This window comes from Coptis chinensis, chromosome 5 (genome assembly GCF_015680905.1).
Source record: "Coptis chinensis isolate HL-2020 chromosome 5, ASM1568090v1, whole genome shotgun sequence".
In the NCBI taxonomy this organism is placed as follows: domain Eukaryota; kingdom Viridiplantae; phylum Streptophyta; class Magnoliopsida; order Ranunculales; family Ranunculaceae; genus Coptis; species Coptis chinensis.
The window spans coordinates 85,507,453-85,526,836 of NC_141460.1; the positions used below are offsets into that span (position 1 = coordinate 85,507,453).

General features: G+C 33.5%; 1 long non-coding RNA gene across 1 annotated transcript; it reads right to left on the bottom strand.

Annotated features, from left to right (window-relative positions):
• Positions 1 to 12,134: 12,134 nt before the first annotated feature.
• On the bottom strand, positions 12,135 to 13,339 carry LOC147499581 (uncharacterized). The gene is made up of 3 exons (XR_015194490.1): positions 13,029 to 13,339; positions 12,854 to 12,929; positions 12,135 to 12,444 (listed from the first exon to the last, which is right to left on the bottom strand). It is a non-coding gene; the product is annotated as an uncharacterized LOC147499581 (long non-coding RNA).
• Between the last annotated feature and the right edge of the window lie 6,045 nt (positions 13,340 to 19,384).

Consider the following 19,384-nt stretch of genomic DNA (forward strand, 5'->3'; position numbering starts at 1 on the left):
AAGTCTTAATTACTATTATTTGATTTGGTAAATTAATGGGAAGTCTTAATTGCCATCAAACTCCAACACGTGGCGGAACGGTGGCCCTCGATTTATACCCGCTCATATTGAATCCCAGCCGTAGGTCATAAAACTTCCCTCCCTTGTTATATTAGACTAAGTAATGCCCGTGCCTTCGGCACGGAATGTCTTTAAAAAATCTCAATTGAAAAAATCAATAGAAAAACACTATGTTCTTTTCGTTTTTTTTTGTAGGTAAAACACTGTGTTCTTGAGCATCAAATAGTTGTATTTGGCCAATATTGCAACGAATGATTACTCCATGTTGTGGGAGATTTGGAACCCATTTATTAAATCGAGTTGCACTTACTAAAATTGGGGTGGGTTCATTTAGATGGAATGATAAACTGAAAACTTCCATACCACACAAAATCACAAATGAGAGTGAACCTGTACAAAAATTAAACTATACAAAGAAAAAGAAAAAGAAAAGTAGGCTCACAAACCATCTGAGGCATTAGCTATTTGTTTGGTTCAATCAAAGCCTAGCCTCCTGCAGAGACTTTACCCTCTACTTACTGTTTGTCTGTTGGAGGGAAAAAAAAAAAAAAAAACATATATGGCCCAACATCAAGATATGTGCATCGGGTATTCTTTCATGAAAATCAGTCATGCAACTACGCAAGTACCTATGCATAAAATAATCACACATGAGAAACTAATGATAAAACACTCGAAACCTCCAAATTATGTATAAAAGAAAATTTTTCTTTGTGTCATACTCATAGGTAAATTAAGAAGGTAACGTCGTTCCTTGCACTGCATGTCACACTATGGTAACACAATGATAGACATAATACCAATGTCATGGAATACATGTGCAGTGTCTATATTTGACCCATCAATCTCATATATGATCATCTCTTTCTAATAACTTCAAATGGTTTAACATCAGTTTTTGGTATACACCAAACTTGTTTTCAGCTGAAATCTAGCTACGAATTAAAATTTGTATAATTTGAATTCTAGCACAAATTTGATAGTAGGCATCTATGATAGCACAAATATTGGAACCACATAGTACATTCACTGTTGTCAACTTTGTTTAACCAAACCACTTCCTGGTCGTACATAAAGATGGTCTTTTGATATAGCATAACAAAATAAAAAAGGATAATGTTGCCACGGCAACAGGTTGCATCAAAGAGAACTCCACCTGAACCTAACCTCATAAATAATGACTCAAAAGCACTTACAAAGATAGGGAGAATCAAAACTTAAGTTAAATCCCAGCCTATATACTACATAAAAATTCATATCCATGCATTACAATGAACTTCATAGCAATCTGCTGGTATAATCAATGACCTTATAATGTTCCCTTAAAGGCTGCCAACCAATCTGCTCTTCCTAGTGGACATAGCAGTGATATGGTCTCTGCATATCAATGCATTGGAGTAATATATGTAAAACCTTTTTTTTTTTGGAACCCTTGCTTTCAACACACACACACACACAAGAAAAACAAATACAAACTCCAGAGAATTATTGTGAGCTTTTAGTAGACAAATTAACCTAAAAGCGACTCGGTTCACATTACATGGCCGACACTTAGGCCTCAATACCTTGAGTACTTGGATTTTCAAAACATGGCCTCTGACACTTCGAGTATATCACTCTTTTGAAAGGGAAATTCTATCAGATTACAACAACCACATTATGTTACTAACTCTAATGTTTTGACACAATGGGTGTTGGATCTTATTAGGTTGTGCTTAATTCATTAACTTTAACCATGCCCATATAAAGTAGTTAGGTTTAAAACTGAACAATCTTAGATATTAAAATGTTATATGTTGTCATAACAAATCTAAGTACTACAAACAACATGATTATATGAAGCACAATGGGAAAACAAATGTATATATTAGGGGAAAAAATACCTCGACTTCCTCAGCTCTTTTGTGTGTGAAGTTTAATTTCTCTCGTAACGTCTCTTGGTGCAATTCCACCGCAGTCTGTTTTTCCAAAGTAACTATACATTCAAAACCAAAGCATTAAAAATGGTAAACACATCTATAAACGATAGTCTAATACAACCTACTCCAGTAATTCACTAAAACGATAGAAAAAAATTTAAGAACGCTAAATGGTAGAATTCAGAGAATAACAATAACCATATACAACCAAGGAAGTCGATTGAGTCCATGAAGGTAGTGTATGTTCTCTACTACAATGGACCTCTATGCATGACAAACTGCAGAGATATACATATAATCTCTCAGACATAGTCTACGCAAAATCATCAGCTCCAAAACATCTAAGTGCAGTATCAATCACTTTAATAGCAATGGTCATTAGTGGCCAACATTCTAAGCAAACATCAGCTCCATAACAACAATATCTTACATCATCATAATCTGACATATCTTGTGGAGGCATTTAGAAAAAGTTCAATGTATTTTACACGAAAATTCTGTCCACTTGTGCAAAAAGCCGGAGGAGAGGCAAAGCTCCATGTAGCAAGTAGAGGAGCCATTGAAGTTTGACATTTGGATTGGGTCCTCACATCCGGATCAGATACAAAATAGTATCTTTGGTATTCTCCAAAAAATATTACCAGAAATTAAAAAGTAATAGAAGCAAAAAGTAAAAGTCCACACCACCACTATATTCGCTCACAGGCAAGCCTTGCAAATTGCAATTTCCACAACACAGGGCATGCATTCTCAATGTGCTCCTTCATTTTTTCAGGGTACCTGTTATATTCCATACATAAACCAGAATTTTCAAATAAGCTCATTATATAATTCTACACAAAAGTATCATTTAGACAGTGCAAATTCCCATTTTGAAACTCTTGGTCTTCTAAGTCCTAATAAATTACATTTAGGGAGTTACAATTGTAAAGAGTAGTGTGAACACAATTTTTCACCAATTCATCAAAACAACACATTTCGCAGTTATGACCAAACATGTTTTGGGAGTTCAAAACAACCATCCTCCATCTCTCTGATGGAGATAGATACCTCAATCCTGCCTGCCAACCAATCAAAAAATCAATGATGAAACAGAGAAATCTAATTAGTAATTAACAGCTATATCTCGGGCAAACCCCCAACATTATTTATAGGATAGAGAATCAGAGAGAGCCTTGTACTTGACGTAGTTTCCTTTTCGTCCACGGATACTAATTCTTATACCACTCTAAATTCTAGGAGATTAAGGCTTGCTAATTACTGGAATCCTATATTACTAAAAATTTGCCCGAGAACAGAAACTACTATCTAAATGCAGAAATACAAAGTATTCAAGGCTTTCTAAATTGAGAAATCTTTATTAATTACCATGATTTATGCATTTCACTCCATGGATACGAATTATTAGTAAGTGGAAGAAGATTGGTGTAAAACCCAGAGAGGAGTAGAAGTCGCGGTGGGAAAAAAAACATAGACTCTTGTTATTTGGAATTGGCAGAAGACATATAATTTAATACCTGTAAAATTAGATCGAACCCAAAGCTGAATAGATAAGAAATTTTCACGCTTCTTCACTAAGGATGGGGGAGAGCGGGAGAGATAACGAATGGGTCTTCACAATTATGACTCCCAATTAAATTGAGAGGTGGAGGGAGAGAGAACCCAAGAGGTTTTCACATTAAGTCCCAATTAATTTTTTTATTTTCGAAAGGTTAATTTGGAGAGAGAGAGAACGATGGCTGTTTTGTTTTTGGTTTTTTTGGAGGGGAAGATGTAAAGTGGAGAATAGAGAGGGCGACGAAGGGTTTTTTTTGTTTAATTTCATAATTAATACTAGGGCGATTTATTTCTCAAATTAATTCCCCCTCGTTAATTTTTTTTTTTTAAATTTTATACGTGTCTTCGGTTTTGACCATCGATTTATACCCGCTCATATTGAATCCCAGCCATTGGTCATAAAACTTCCCTCCCTTGTTATATTAGATAGGTAATGCCCGTGCCTTTGGCACGGATTGTTTTTGAATTTCTTGATTTGCATTGATTTTTTTAATATTATTTATTTATTTATTATTATTTTTTCTTGTTTAGATTTACTAATATTTTCTCCTAGCCACAATTTTAACAAACATCATTTCTATGTTCGTCTCTTATCTAAATAATAATTATTGATTCATTATTTTATGATTTTGGTACAGTTTTTTGTCTTGAACATATATATTTTAATTTATGTATTTTTCACAATTTCAAGAAATAAAACAAAAACAAAAAGTACTTGTAAAAAATTCATCCAACCGAAACAATTTTGACTAATATGATACATTAAACGTGCTTGTCCACAAACTTTATACATCACACATGTTTTGGCAATATGTATCCCTAGCATGTATATACACCCTCCTAATGATTTAGTTTCGATATTATAAAATAAAATAAAATAAAAATTAACTACAAAAAAAATTAAAATAAAATAAAATATATATATATATATATATATATATATATATATATATATATATATATATATATATATATATATATATATATATATATATATATATATATGAATATGATATACTCCTCAACTAGCCATGAAGGCACAAATTATGTTGTCGTCTTTTATCTTTGGTGCTATCTCTACACGTCTATGAACACCATGTCACAAAGAATTTTGGCAAAACCTTCTTTGTGTTTGTTACTTTGGGATATTGAAGCAACACAACCACTGTTGACATTGAAAATGTAAACAAAAAACCTATGCAAATTGCAAATATACCAAAGTTACCGGGCAGGTAATTGAACCATACTATACAATTGAGAATATTCACTTTAACAGTTAACTACACTTTGAGCAATCCTTTGCACATTGTAAGGTATATCAACAAATGTTAATTTGCTCTTGTTCGACTCATGACGCCACACCTGACTCATCTCTTACTTCAGCGTAACCAGTAAAGTATAAGACATGAAATAAAAAATAGAAAAAGATTTGTGTCAAATTCACTCTACAAAAATTATTTTGAACATACTTCAACGGACTGAACATGAAATTTTGTAGTTCAAAAGAAACTTAATTCATGTCTTTTTCTATTTCATAATATAAACTTAACTCTATATATATATAAACGGTGACTACATGCACTGGAGATACGTACTTTTCCTAAATTTCATAATTTGATTTCATTTTATGGTTTTGAATTGTTTTTTGTTTATTTCATTTTCGTTAACTCATAGTTTTTTCTATAATTCCAACTGTTCATCGAGACGATGTAAACCAACTATCCATTTTAAAGTGTTGCATAATGGTTTTGTCGTCCTCATATTTTAACGTCTCGCATGTTATTGACTCAGATTGAAATCCAACTATTTTAGAGTATGTCTCATCCTATATTTTAACCAGTTAACTCTGTAGTAATATCCAATTCATACTTGTCATAACTTTCCGATCCGTTTTTAAATTCTTGTAAGCTATCAATTAAGAAATTAAAATACCCATGAAAAAGCCTCATTGAACTGTTGATCATCTCTATAAGAACTTCTCAATAAACTTGTTATTTTTTATTTTGATTTTTTCGTAGACTTGTCTTTTAATAAATTGCTTTTGGAAAAATGGTAGAAACCTTAAATAATTTGCTAATTTTATTTTAGTATTTTAGATAGTCTAAATCTTTGGCATATAGTGTAATACCCCGGCCCGTGTGGGAATATACTGCATCGCCTAGCCCGTAAAGCGAGGTTGAAACAGGTACTTGGAAAGGTGCCTAGCCCGTGGGGCAAGGGTCGCCTCATGTATGAATTCTAGCATCTATGAAGTTGTTTGAGATCTGAGACATAAGTAATTCATCCGCCAAATCCCAACATAGAGATTTTTTTTTTTTTTTCGTTTATGGATTCATGGAAACTATGTAGTGAAGTTTGCTCATGTAGGAGTAGTCATAGGATGGGTGGCCTCCTCAAAAACTTGTTGTCGGTGTCGAAAAACCTCACACCGTGGTGACTATGTGGGAACAATCGATGTGTAGGATTTTGATTCCTTAAATATCAACTTTGATAATAAAAAAAAAAAATGAAAATTTTGATTGAACTGAAGTTCTTTATTTTAATTTTTGAAATATTGCTAAAAGCATTAATTAATTTGATATTATTGGAAAATTATTTTTAATTACCTAATTAAACCATTATTTATTGATTTGCAAAATTAATAAAAAAATTTAACTATCATTATTTATTGATTTAATAAATTAATGAAAAGTTTTAATTACCAATTAAACCATTATTTATTGATTTGCTTAATTAATAACAAATTTTAACTATCATTATTTATTGATTTAATAAATAGAAGTCTTAATTACTATTATTTGATTTGGTAAATTAATGGGAAGTCTTAATTACCATCAAACTCCAACACGCATGAACGGTGGCCCTCAATTTATACCCGCCATATTGAATCCCAGCGTAGGTCATAAAACTTCCTCCCTTGTTATATTATATATATATATATATATATATAATATATATATATATATATATATATATATATATATATATCTAATAAAACACAATGGTGTGGGGGGCCTTGAGGCTCCCCATCCAAAGGTTATCATTGTCTTTTCTAAGTTGTGACATGACACTTTCAAATTCATCTAGGTGGTGTACTGCATTTCTAAGTTAATTGTGGTTCTACCATATCTCTTCTTCTCTCATTTAGAGTAAAAAAACATAAAAAATTGTTCCTTTCCAACATCTGCCCTAACCACGCCGCCATCATCGTTGATGCATGGTGTCTTCTGAAACAGCTTCTAGATCTTACTGAGTTTTGGTGAATGAGATCACAAACAGTTTGCAAGTACCAGTATTGTCACTGTTTTGTAAATCTTCCAGTACGTAAGTTGCAGAATGTGTAACACTTTGGTTCTGATTTATGGTTGGGTTACTTTCGATGGTTGAAACAAGTGAACCAAATGTACTGATTAGAGAATAGACGACCCTACTTAACCTCTTGAAACTTGTTTCCGGATGTGGGTGCCATGAATTAATTAATTTTTTTGGTCATGGGATGAAGCTTGGGTTGGTTGTTGGTTAGTGTAAATGTAATTATTGGTTAAAAACATTGTACTCATTTGGTTTGTTTTATGTTTCTAATATGGTATGAGCTGTTTTATGCAATTAATGAAGACATTCTTAACGCGACGCCCTTTATTTTTCCGGGGGTTGGGGCTTTTCTTCACTGCAATGGACGTGTTGAATAAGAATGGGTAAGTTCTTAGCACCGCGCATTATGCTCGATAATCTGCTCTTTCGGAAAGATAAAGATATTTTGAAGCCCTTAGTCGTAGTTGGGATCAAAATGAACTTTAACTCAAACTTCTGCCCTTACTTAAACTTGAAAATCTGGAGAGGGCTGTTCCTATATCAATCATCTCAACAATCCTTCATTTGCTATCTCTATTTTACTCCTATTCTCATCGATATTGTCGTGACGTATATTAACATTCAGAGATAATTATATTCTACTAGAATGTATGATTTGCGGGATGGCGTAATTTCCTCGGCTTATATTGAAAATGACCGTCCCTTTATATATCTAACGTGGTTGTGCTTTATAACGTGGTTGTGCTTCCATGAGCTAACTCATCAATCTCGATGGCGCTTTATACTTGAATGCATTTTTACTTGCCAAAAAGCTGGTTCTAGAAGAAGATCAATAATAACTAACATCCCAAGATCGCATTTTTAAGACAAAAGATATAGTAAATATCAACTTTTCCACTGGGAAGTTTCAAGTGTGGCTGACTTTTTTCACAGCCACAAACAAGGCTACACAATACAGCATATTTGAGCTCCTCTCAATCTCATATTTGTACATTCATTACATAAAGTACTCTTTTCGTCTTTCAAGCTCATTTGTTTCGTTTGGTTATTTCTTTTTTTTTTTGCAGGAATTTGGTTTATGTGAATGAAGGTGAAGGATGAACACGTACACCATGGGGTCCCAAAAGGTGTTTTGGGGTTTATAAAAGTATGATTTTTTGAGAAAAAATTGAAAATTTGATTGCTATTGCTAGAGATTTGTAGAACATCCTATTAAAACTTAATGGTCAATTCTGTAAACTAATAATTTGGGAGGGTATTAAGGACGAGAGTCGAACAGTAAGTGTTGTGAATTTTATTTGAAAACTTAAATCTATATTGATTGAATAACATCATGATAGGCGTTGTATTGATTCACTCATTTGTAAACATATCCACACCATTGTGTTTTATTAGATAGATTTTTACCAATTCACTTTGTTGTAGCTTGCTTCCTGTGATCCTACAAAGAAGAAGAAGAAGAAGGTTCTGATACAGGATCCTTCAGATGAATCTGTCGATAAATTGATTTGAGAAAACAAAAGCCTATCGGTATAAACTTTTTCCAAGAATGTCCATATTTATACAAAGTGAACTTCTTATTTTGTAATGCTACAATAGTGTATATTCGACCCAAAGATTGAAAGGATTCCATATTCCATAATCTATTTTTTTAATAATATTGCAATTTTATATCGTGGTCAAAAAGCTATAGAGAAAGTATATTGTTTTCTTAAGCCTCAACCTTAAGTAGGTGAATACGCCTTTAGTTCCAATATGTAATTACTAATCGGTTTAAACATAAGAATGAGGAACCTCCATGGAATGGCTCGAGCCGTGTGTTTCTCGCTCATTATCATTTATACTGGATTGTGCGTGTATAAGTCTGACCGCTAAGATGAACTTGAGTGATGAGGTTGACTTGGAAGACTATGTTTCTCGACTGATAAGATTAGTGTTTGCCGAGGTTAGTTTATTCAACTGTTATGCTTGCAGCTACATGTATATATATTTATTTTAAATACTTTTGCAACTTCGGATGAACATGTCAAAGATAGCTGTTATCTTCTATGGGTGTGTGTGTGTGTTGAAAATGTGTTGTGAATGAAGTATGAAGTACGATTTGTTCTTGTATTTGGACACCGGTAGGAGACTTTGTAACCCAACATTAGGAATCCAAATATGAATGTTATCTTTAATGAATTTTTCACTTGGATATCCAAAGGAGTAACTTACGGATATCGTGGAATTCAAGGAACTTCGTGAATAGACTTAGCTTAAGAAATGGGTGATAGCCATGCGTAACTCAATGAAGGGGTGTGGAATGGGTTATGTTCTTGTACCTGCATTAACCACCTTTAATTTATTCAGTGAATTGAATCACTTTTCTTTAAGTTTCTTAGTGGTATTTTCTGTATTGATCGGTAGTACCTGCATTGTCTTGTATGCAAGTTTAGGGTGCTTCTACAAAATTAGTGCCACAAGTGACTCCATATCAGTGCCGTAGGGCACGGGCATACCCTAGTATATAATAAAACACAATGAATAGACAAAGAGTTGTGGAGATCGCGTGGGGATCTAAGTTAGATATGCATGGAGATTTGCATAAACCTTTTCAATCAATGGGCTGTATTAATTTATAACGGTTAATTAATTAATTATTTAATTTTCATACTAAAAGCACGCTTACTAATAAATAGTATGGTTTAAAGAGTTATATTAAATTTTCTACATGCATGGTATTGCTTTATAATAATTCTAACGGTTTGGTTTGATGGTCATGGAGAGTCTTATGGATTAAGCCCACTTTTAAAGCTTAACTATTTAAAACGATAATTAACAACATTAACAACATAGAGTACTCTCTCTCTCCTCTCTCCTATTTGCTTAATGAAATTTGTAACAACTATGAATTATTCAATTTCTAAATACTTTGTTTTTTTTAGAAATTGCAAGGAAAACGACTGGGATCGTTTTGAATGAATTAAATAGTATGGATTAAATGGTTTCTTTATTTTCCCACTTAATGACTTTAGAGGTTTCATTTGAAACAATTACATTTTATTATTATTATTATTATTACGAGACATTTTTTTTTTTTGTGCAAAAAAAATGTGTAAACATTTATGGTGTTTTGAAACCTCAACGTTTTCTCTCAAGTTTATGTTTGTGTGGGCTTGGGATTTGGATAAGTTTAGAAATGAAAGGACCCGCCCATCCTACAGTCCTGCTAAGTGCTAAATGTTAGTGAAGATTAATAAGTAGTATGTCCGGTTTAAAGTATTAAACCTTTTAAAACGTCCTTTAATTCACAATTGAAAGAAAAGAAACGTCTTTAACTTCCCACAACTCCTCTCCCAAATCCCAATTTCCTTTTTTTTCAATAATATCCCAAATCCCAATTTCACCATTAACAACATGGAGTACTCTCTCTCTCTCTCTCTCCTCTATTTGTTTAATAAAATTTGTAACAATTATGAATTATTCAATTTCTAAATACTTAATTTTTTTAGAAATTGTAAGGAAGACTCCATCTTCTTCCAGGTATGTCTTTTGCTTTTCATTTAGGGTTCTAAGAATATTCTATAGGTTACTAATCTCTTAAATACTCCATAATAATACTCCCTCATGATATATTTTCTCCCTCAGCTGGTTGCTTCACAGACAATTGCTGCTGGATTTGCATCATTGTCAATTGGTTCAGAAGATTCAAGTTACCTACACTGTTATAATGTCACGCCCCGAGACCCAACACACATCCCGAGGATGTGGAATGAATCTCGAGGCGGTCGCTATCCCGATTCTATCGAAATTTCGGCAGAGTTTCCTTTGTTTAATCGACATTCGTAAACCCTAAAACCTGTCATAAAACCTGTCATAACCCCTGAACATCTCATAATTCATTCTTCCAACCATATATATATATATATCCAACAACCATATATACTACTCTTAACTTTAAATACTACAGGGATATGACAATATCTACAAAACAAGGAGAACTGTTGCCAAATACGATTATTACATCAAAATGACCTAGCTCTCTCTATATATACAACAAAAGAAACTAGTCTCTCTCTATACAACCAAAAGTATGAACTTGACTCTGTCCTCGTCAAGCATAAGGAAATCCTCCCAAATCACCATAACCGTCATCACTAGGGTTAGGGAAAACCTCTTCCGCAACTGGCTCGTCTGAAATGTTAAGTAGGATGAACAAACAACTATGCCTAGTAGAAACACACATAGCCAATAAATAGTTACTTATAGAAAACATTTAAAACATGCAGGGTTTCCATAAAAGTATTCAAATATCGTGACTATATATATACATCACTAACTAGCAGAAATCATCTCGACATGCTTCATTGATATACAAAATATAGTTTTTCACAATCATCATACAACTATTGTGGCCGCTACATCCTATTAGAATAGTGAGGGTACAACTTTCGACTCGATCCCCGCATCTCGGTTTAAGTACTTTCCAGTGTGAACCATGCACCGTTGTTTTCCTGATTTTACCGGCAGGGAGCTGAAATCGTTGTTGTGTTCGTACACACAAAATCCCCAAAGCTTTTAGGGCTCAGGTGGGCCCTGTGACCACGACCCCCATACGGGCTATCACCTAACTTACGGTGGTCAACCGTTCGACGATGACTGCAGACCGCCGGGATCCCGACACATCATCCGAGTGGACTAAACTCTCACTCCTCGTCCTAAACCTCATCGAGGTAGCATGTAACCCCACACAAGCTAATCACCATACAAATGCGTGACACGCATAAACATGGTTATCTAGAAAAGTAGAAAAGGAATTCCCGGACTACATCCGGTGATGCATCCCTTTAAAGGTGGCCCACCACCTCGAAGGTGTACACCACGGTTGGAATCTAGAAATGAACCGTCGTCTCCGAATGCGACAACGGTTCCTTCTTTTTATAGAATTCACAATTCCTTTTCTAAATCCCCGTGATAAGCATAGTAATATCTATATATATACTCAGATTACCGATTGTTTTCAAATACTCTAGTTTCATATTTAGTTTTTATTTTAAAACTGTTGATTAATAAAGTGAGTTCCCGGATTTCCCACCATCGAGTAAAAACAACCTATGACTCCCAAACGGGCCAGTCATAGTAAATAACAACCGATGATTTCCAAACGGCGAATCATCGTAAATAATACAACCATCCCGGGAACAATCCAGAACCTCCCACCTAGTTACAAACACCCGGGTAATCCTCACCCGCATACAAAATCCATCTCTCTATCTCCTTACTGAGACAAGAGACACGAACCCTTCCCAAAACCAATTTTTGCTCTTTTAACCAAGAAAACAAATCCCCGCTACCCCGATTTTACAAAAACAATTTCACACGAAAGCTATCTATATATATAGTTTATAGCGAGGAAATACAGTGCAAAACATGAATATCATATATACATGCAGGGTTGATACACAAACTATCTATTTCCAATTTAAACAATTCAAATCATGCATGAAAATAAGCATGCTATATATTGGTATGTAGGTTCCTACCTTAGCAAGCTCCTTCTCCTCAAGCCCACTTAACCAAATCGAGCCCGCTTAACCGAATCAACTCGAATTCACTCCTATAACAGCATATACATATACGTCGGTTGTTAGAATTTATCGAACAACGATGAATTCTTAACTAGTGTAAGCCGAGAAGAAATCTCGACGTTAAGAATGGGGTTTCAGATAAATTTTCATCTAACTACGGATTAACGAGCTCTGAGACCATTTTAAATCACATTACTCGGCCGGTCTCTACGGCTATTTCGGGTCATGGCAGGCCCTCATATCGATGCCAATCCTATCACATCCCAATTCCAAGTCCAAATTTCAACTACAACCAATCCCACGCCCCTCGATTCATATTAAATCTAACAATAATATCGGGGGTGTTCCTTATCCCTCACTCATTACTTATTCAAGTCTTAAACAGTTATAAATCAACATGAATTGCTCGAAATTGAAGTGACTAACCAAAATTCTTACCAAGTCAGCAACCAAAATCGCTTCTCTAGCTTTCTTCTCTATCGGTTTCACTCTATTCTAGCTTCTCCAACTGCTACTGCCGAAATACCACACACCCCATTCAATATTTTCATCAATACATCACAAGTTATCGACATCGAGTTTAAACTATTTGATTGAGGCGAAAATAACTCACCTTTCACTTCGATTTCGCTTGGTACGCTCGAATTTCAAGGAGATTTCGAATTCTCCCACTTCAGTTTAGTGTTTCTAGGTTTGAGTGTGAAGAATTGAGGGTTGAATCGATGAAACTGGGGAGAATTTAGGTTTCTCTCTCCTAGGGTTTGAGAGGTGCGAAATTGGGGAAGAAGAAGAAGTTGGGTGCGGGTGCGATTTTGGTTTGGGCCGATTTTTGGTTTTTTTTTTTTTCCTGTTTCGCGATTTCGTTCTATTTGGGCCGATATATTTAGGCCCAAGCCCAATATATTCCAATTAAGCTCAAGGTCCTAATACTCTTAACCACTAACTCATTTGACGTCGCGTCTTAATTATTTTTCCGGCCCATCCCGCTAAATTTAATCTTCTATATTCTATCTCACCACAGACTATAACCATAGCTCACTCATGCGTGTAAGCTGTTAACTCGTGCCAGCTTCGAACGCAGAAAACCGCTAACCGACATTTTTGGTCAAATTTTCGTATAAGATTTGCTTATCTAACGGGGCTTAGGAGTCAGAGTTAAGTTTCCTTAAGTTACGTACGTTTGAAATATAAACCCGACGACCAATTTACATAAATGACCCTAGATTTAATATGAAATTTACAAAAATACCCTTAATAATAATTCAGGACTTTACATATAACTTCTCTTTCATTTCCATTACATTGAAAATCGTATATGATTAATAAGAAATTATGTGTGATCAAACATTGAATTGAATTAGACGGTTGGTATTATAGTTTATAATACAATTTTTTTTCTCAAGAGGTTTTTTTTTTTTTTTTTTTTATGTTATGTTGTTTAAACGGATGGTATTCCTGTGAAGAGCTCTTTCTTTGAATGATAAGAAAAAAGGTTTAGTCTTTGCATTTGAGAATCCGACAATTTCAGGAGTGTTATGGTATATATAGTTTTTCAATTTAAAATTGTTTTTTTTTTTTTTTTTTTTATTCATAGTGGAATCTTACTTTTGGATCAAGTAGTTTCATATTCCATCAGATTTTTCTAGCATTATTATGTAGATTTAATATTGTTTCCCCCTTTCAATGGATTTTTGGTGGTCTTTGGTGTTGTCCAAGTTCGTCAGTGTTTGCCACCTTCCAGTGGCATGACACTACCTTTTCTTGATAGCGTCATGTGATTTATATATTTAATAATTTTTGTTTTTGGGTTTTCTATCTTTTCACGGACAAAACCATGTTAGGGATTCTTTTATATTTTTCTAGCATTATTATGTAGATTTAATATTGTTTCCCCCTTTTAATGGATTTTTAGTGGTCTTTGGTGTTGTCCAAGTCCGTCAGTGTTTGTCGCCTTCCAGTGGCTTGGCACTGCCTTTGTGTGATAACATCATTTGATTTAATTTATATATTTAATAATTTTTGTTTTTGGGTTTTCTATCTTTTCACGGACAAAACCATGTTAGGGATTCATTTCTATTTTGATTATTGTTAGATAATTTCTTTCGTATGTATTATATAATAACTATTGTTTCTTGTATCGAGATGATTGGTTGAGTATTGGGGTTCTTATAAATTTCAATATACAAAGTTATCAATTTAAGCATCAGGTTTCAAGTATGACTTTGAAACCCCTCATTTATCAATCATGAATATATTTTTTTTTTTCTATTAATTCTTTATTTGAAATATCATATGGATGAGAACTTAGGCTATTATTGGAATGTGGTTGTGCCCCTTTTGGATATTGGATGGCATGTAAATCTCGAAATTTTGTTGGTTATTTCATCTTTAATTGTTGGTTATACACATTAAACAAATTTTGGTGTTATTAAGTGCCGTAAGTATGATCAGAATAGGGGATTGTAATATTTTTATTTACTATTTTGGGTTGTAATATAAGCATTGCATATATTATTAGCTTAACGTGGTGAGCTGCAATATCTTATTGTCGATTATGGTTAGAGAATGGGTGGCTAAACTTTCAACAGGATATTGAAATTTTCAGTGGAAATTTTTAAAATTGTTGTTGTTGGAAATTCATGGAGAATGGCTACTATTGTCAATGTCAGTTTGAGCTCTAGTGAGGTTATAAACTTTTTGAGTTTAATAGACTGACATAAAAGTATAAAACCTCTTTGAAAATAATTTCTTGACATCATCTAGCTTTTAACTTTAGAATGTCATCTCAAGCCTTGGTTGGGATATCACCAAATTGACAACATCAATTGAGCAATGATTGCGTTGCTAGGCTATGCTAAATCTCCCTCACTTTTTTTTTTTCCTTTATATATTCTGTGAAGAGTTTGCCAAGGATAGATTTGTTTATTGCAAATGTGTGTCACTATTAGACGCACTAATTTATATGAAATACGACACGAAGATTTCTTTTCAAGGAATAATTTCTAATCAAATTGGATTTTGAGGCTTTCAACCTCACGAAGCATGTCTTAATGATTACAACCTTTGAATTCTAGCGGTGATAGATAATTAAACTCTATTAGTAGTCGAGTGTCTTCTTAGTTCAAACTATTGTTTTTCTTTGTGCTTTTGGTGTTTCGAACTTTCGATATGCAAGGTGCGATGTATCAAGGAAATTGTCTTTTGCAGTTTCATGTTTTCATTTATTCCTTACAAGCCTATTAAGTCTTACCTAACTATCAAATCGTTTTTTTTTTATCTCTTATCATTCAGATTGAGACGTGATATTTGTTGACCGATTCAAAGTAGTATTTCATTACGTTCAAACACATGAAAGGCATTGATCTTGGCATGAAAAGGTGGTTGATAATAAATATATTCATCTCGAGGTGGCTGTTGGTTGTAGAAATGGGTTGCAAAGATCTTTGGCTTCAGGACCGACTTTATGAATGAACATGAAAGAAGATGCAATAATACATTATGAGGGGGATAACACAAACATGAAACATCTTTAGGTAGCTGCAATTATTTCTAGAATAGTATCACTTTCGAAATGCAGAAATCAGACGGTGTTAGAAGACAAGAAACTGGAGGCAAGTTTTTTTGCAGAAAGGATTATTTATTTATTTGTTTAGAAGGAGCATAAATGAATTCAAAAAAAGCATGTGAATATATAATTTTTTTCTGGCTCTCAAGGGTTGTATGTTTAGCATTGTAGTTGACACTATGACATTAAGAAGTGGGGGTTGCAGGACATGGTGCTGAAGTCAGGGTCAAGGAGATTAAATGGGAACTACCTGACTAATCAATGTAAACAGGGTCATCAAATGACAATCTTGGCATAGCAGGTTTTGGAGTGAAATATAGAGATTGTGACTGCCATACTTTAGGCAATATGTATGAATATTAGTATTAACACAAGCTCTGTTGTTGAGTGTTTGGCGATTTTGAAGTGCATCGAGGAGGGCATCATAAAAGGGTTGAGGAGACTATGGGTGGAATAAGACTCTATGGCTGTTGTGAGGGCATAGTGAAGCCTAAATGGTTAAAGTGTTGAAGATGGTTAAAGTGTTGAAGATGGCTAGAATTCTCTTTTTTGTCAAGTACTTGGCCTAAAACAAACTTTACGGCTACCACACTTAGCCATCAAAATTATGAGATTACAGTTGGTAAACCCACTTGGCTTACTAGGTGGGAAGTGCCATATACAACATACTTGAAATTTGTAAAGCAATTAGAGAGGGTATACAACTCTCTAATTAAAACTTTGTAATTAATTTTTTGTATTTATTTAAAAACAATGCATAGTGTTCGTATTTTAAGTACTACTGGTGTAATTGTCTGATTAGTCTTTTTTTTTTTTTTTATACTTATACTTTTTAAATAAGAGAAAAAAAAAATACCCATCTTAAATTCTCTGCATCTCTTCTCATCACTCTTCATTTCTGTATTGTTTACTATTTTTTCAGGAATTTCATTCCTCAAACCAAACATAGCTTAAAGGAATTTGAATAAATTCATCCTGGACTTTTTATTGTTTGATAATGACTTGAGATTTGTTACAATATTTTCACGTTTCTTCCCATTTTATGAGTAGAGTTAATGGAATACAAGACTTGCAAATATATTCCATGTCGAAGATTGTATAATATTTTGCTTCAGATTTTGTGATAGTGGCGCAATTGGTGGTTATTGGACAGTGCTTTAATTTGGGAATAAAATTAGTATCTGAAATTAGAATGACAATAGAATCATGTGTAAAATTGAACAATAATACGGTATAGAGTCTGGACTGATATTTGTCTCCTATATATTATTTAAAAGTTCTTCTTCTTTCTTGAGAGTAAACTTGCATGCTAAAGTACATGAATAAAAATGTGCCAACCACAAGAGCCTAGAGTAATATAATTAAAAATTATTCAATTACAAAAGAAACTTCATACTAAAATTGGCGTGTCTTACGAGTATATATTTTTTCCATGAACACTAAACAAATTATATTGAGTGAATTTACTGAATTATATTAACTTTCTTCTTCTGACCATAATGTGCATCAAGAAATGTAAAGACAACCCCCACAAAGTTATACCTATATATATATATATATATATATATATATATATATATATATATATATATATATATATATATATATATATATAGGGATCCGTTTACCATGGTTTTTTATACTATGGTTTATAACATGCCCCTTTACAAGATAAGTTAAAAAGCTAATATTTCGTGGATATGATCTCCTAACTATAGATAGATTTTCCTCAAAATTTTGGCTAATTTGGAAATCTCTAACTTAATTAAAAATTGTTGACAACTTTAAAAAAAAATTAACGGCCAAGATTTTTCGATTTTGCAATCATCTTTTGACATTGTTAAACATCATCAAATAAGATCAAATTTTGTGGAGGTGATATTCAAGGTTTGTTTGACATATCCACAAAAAAAGTAGGTTATAGTTCATCTTGTGGGTGAAGTTGTGGGCCATGGTATATTGATCCCTCCCCATACATATCCCTCCACAAAAATTTTATCTCATTTGATGGTGTTAAACGATGTCAAAATATGATTGCAAAATTGAATAATATGTGTCGTTAAAAAAAATTCAAAATTGGCAACATATTAAAAGTTTCCAAATGAGTCGAATTTTGGTGAAGTATTGATAAGAGCCCAAAACTATAGTTTTAAGTTCTTAACAATATTATTTTTAGACCAATTATGTGATTGATAAGTAAGAGTTAGTACTGTTATCGTGTTCTTTTGTATTTCAGGCATTGGAGTCAAATATGTGCAGAAATGCGTCCCTTTTGTGAAATAAAGGAGCAAAGGTTGGTTGCTAAGAAGTTTTATGATTAAAGGCCAAGATTCAAAGAGAAAAAGCCTTTTTAAAGCCTAGTCAAAGCTGAAAAGTCAAAGTCAACGCAGAAATAGCACACAAAAGTCAACATAACTTTCGAAGGTCGTATCTTTGGACTCAGACCTCATAATTGGGCCTATCATATGTCAAAACGACCGGCTCAAAAAGAGCTTTCTAATGGTCCAAGCATTGACCCAATCAAAGGAGCAAAAGTGGACGAAAAAGCTATTGAAGTCATTTCCAGCTAAAAAACTCTTTGTCGACTAAAGTAATGAGGTTTTGGGCTCGATTTTCCGGCCTAAAACATGGCTCCTCAACCTATACACGAAATTGTGGATCTTTGTCTCCTCCAGATGAGGAGAGAAAGTATAACACCCCAGCTTTTATTTGCTTTTCCTATAATAATATTAATATTAATAATAATAATAATAATGTAAATAGATAAAACAGAATTAGGATATCCAGTAGTTCGGATAAAAGCCCGTAAGTAAGTAGATAGGTTTAAAACCCTTGTTTTTCGGGGAGGTTTTAAAAACTAGAAAATAGGGGTTTCTCACGTAGAGTTTTTAGGGAAAAATAAAATGAGAGTTTTAGAAAAAAAAAAGTTTTACTGAGAGAAAAAAAAATGGGTTTGAACAAGAAGGATCATCCGGTTTATCGACGGTGAACATTGGGCTTTCGGGTTTTAAATTTCTGAAGGAAGGCTCGGTTTTAAAACTGTGAGTAGTCTGAAGTTTTTTTTTGTTATATTTGTTTATGCTATTCATCCCAGTAATACTGTTTTCCAGAATTGAGATAGTGTAAACCTCTTTAATGGTGTCGACTAATATATACGAATGTCGCAGTACCACAGTATGTAAAACTCTGTTAATGGTGCCGACTCTATTAGATACCATTACCATTTTTTTAGTACTACAGTAAATCAATTCTGACAATTTGAGAGTTTAACTGTCAAAGACTTGACGAGGGTTGTTAATGGCGTCACCGCCATAACCAAATCGTCCAAAGTTTTGTTGTGTCAGAATGGGTTGTTTTGTTTTTATGAATGTTAGACTGTTGGGATGGATGAACTGTGGAGTTGT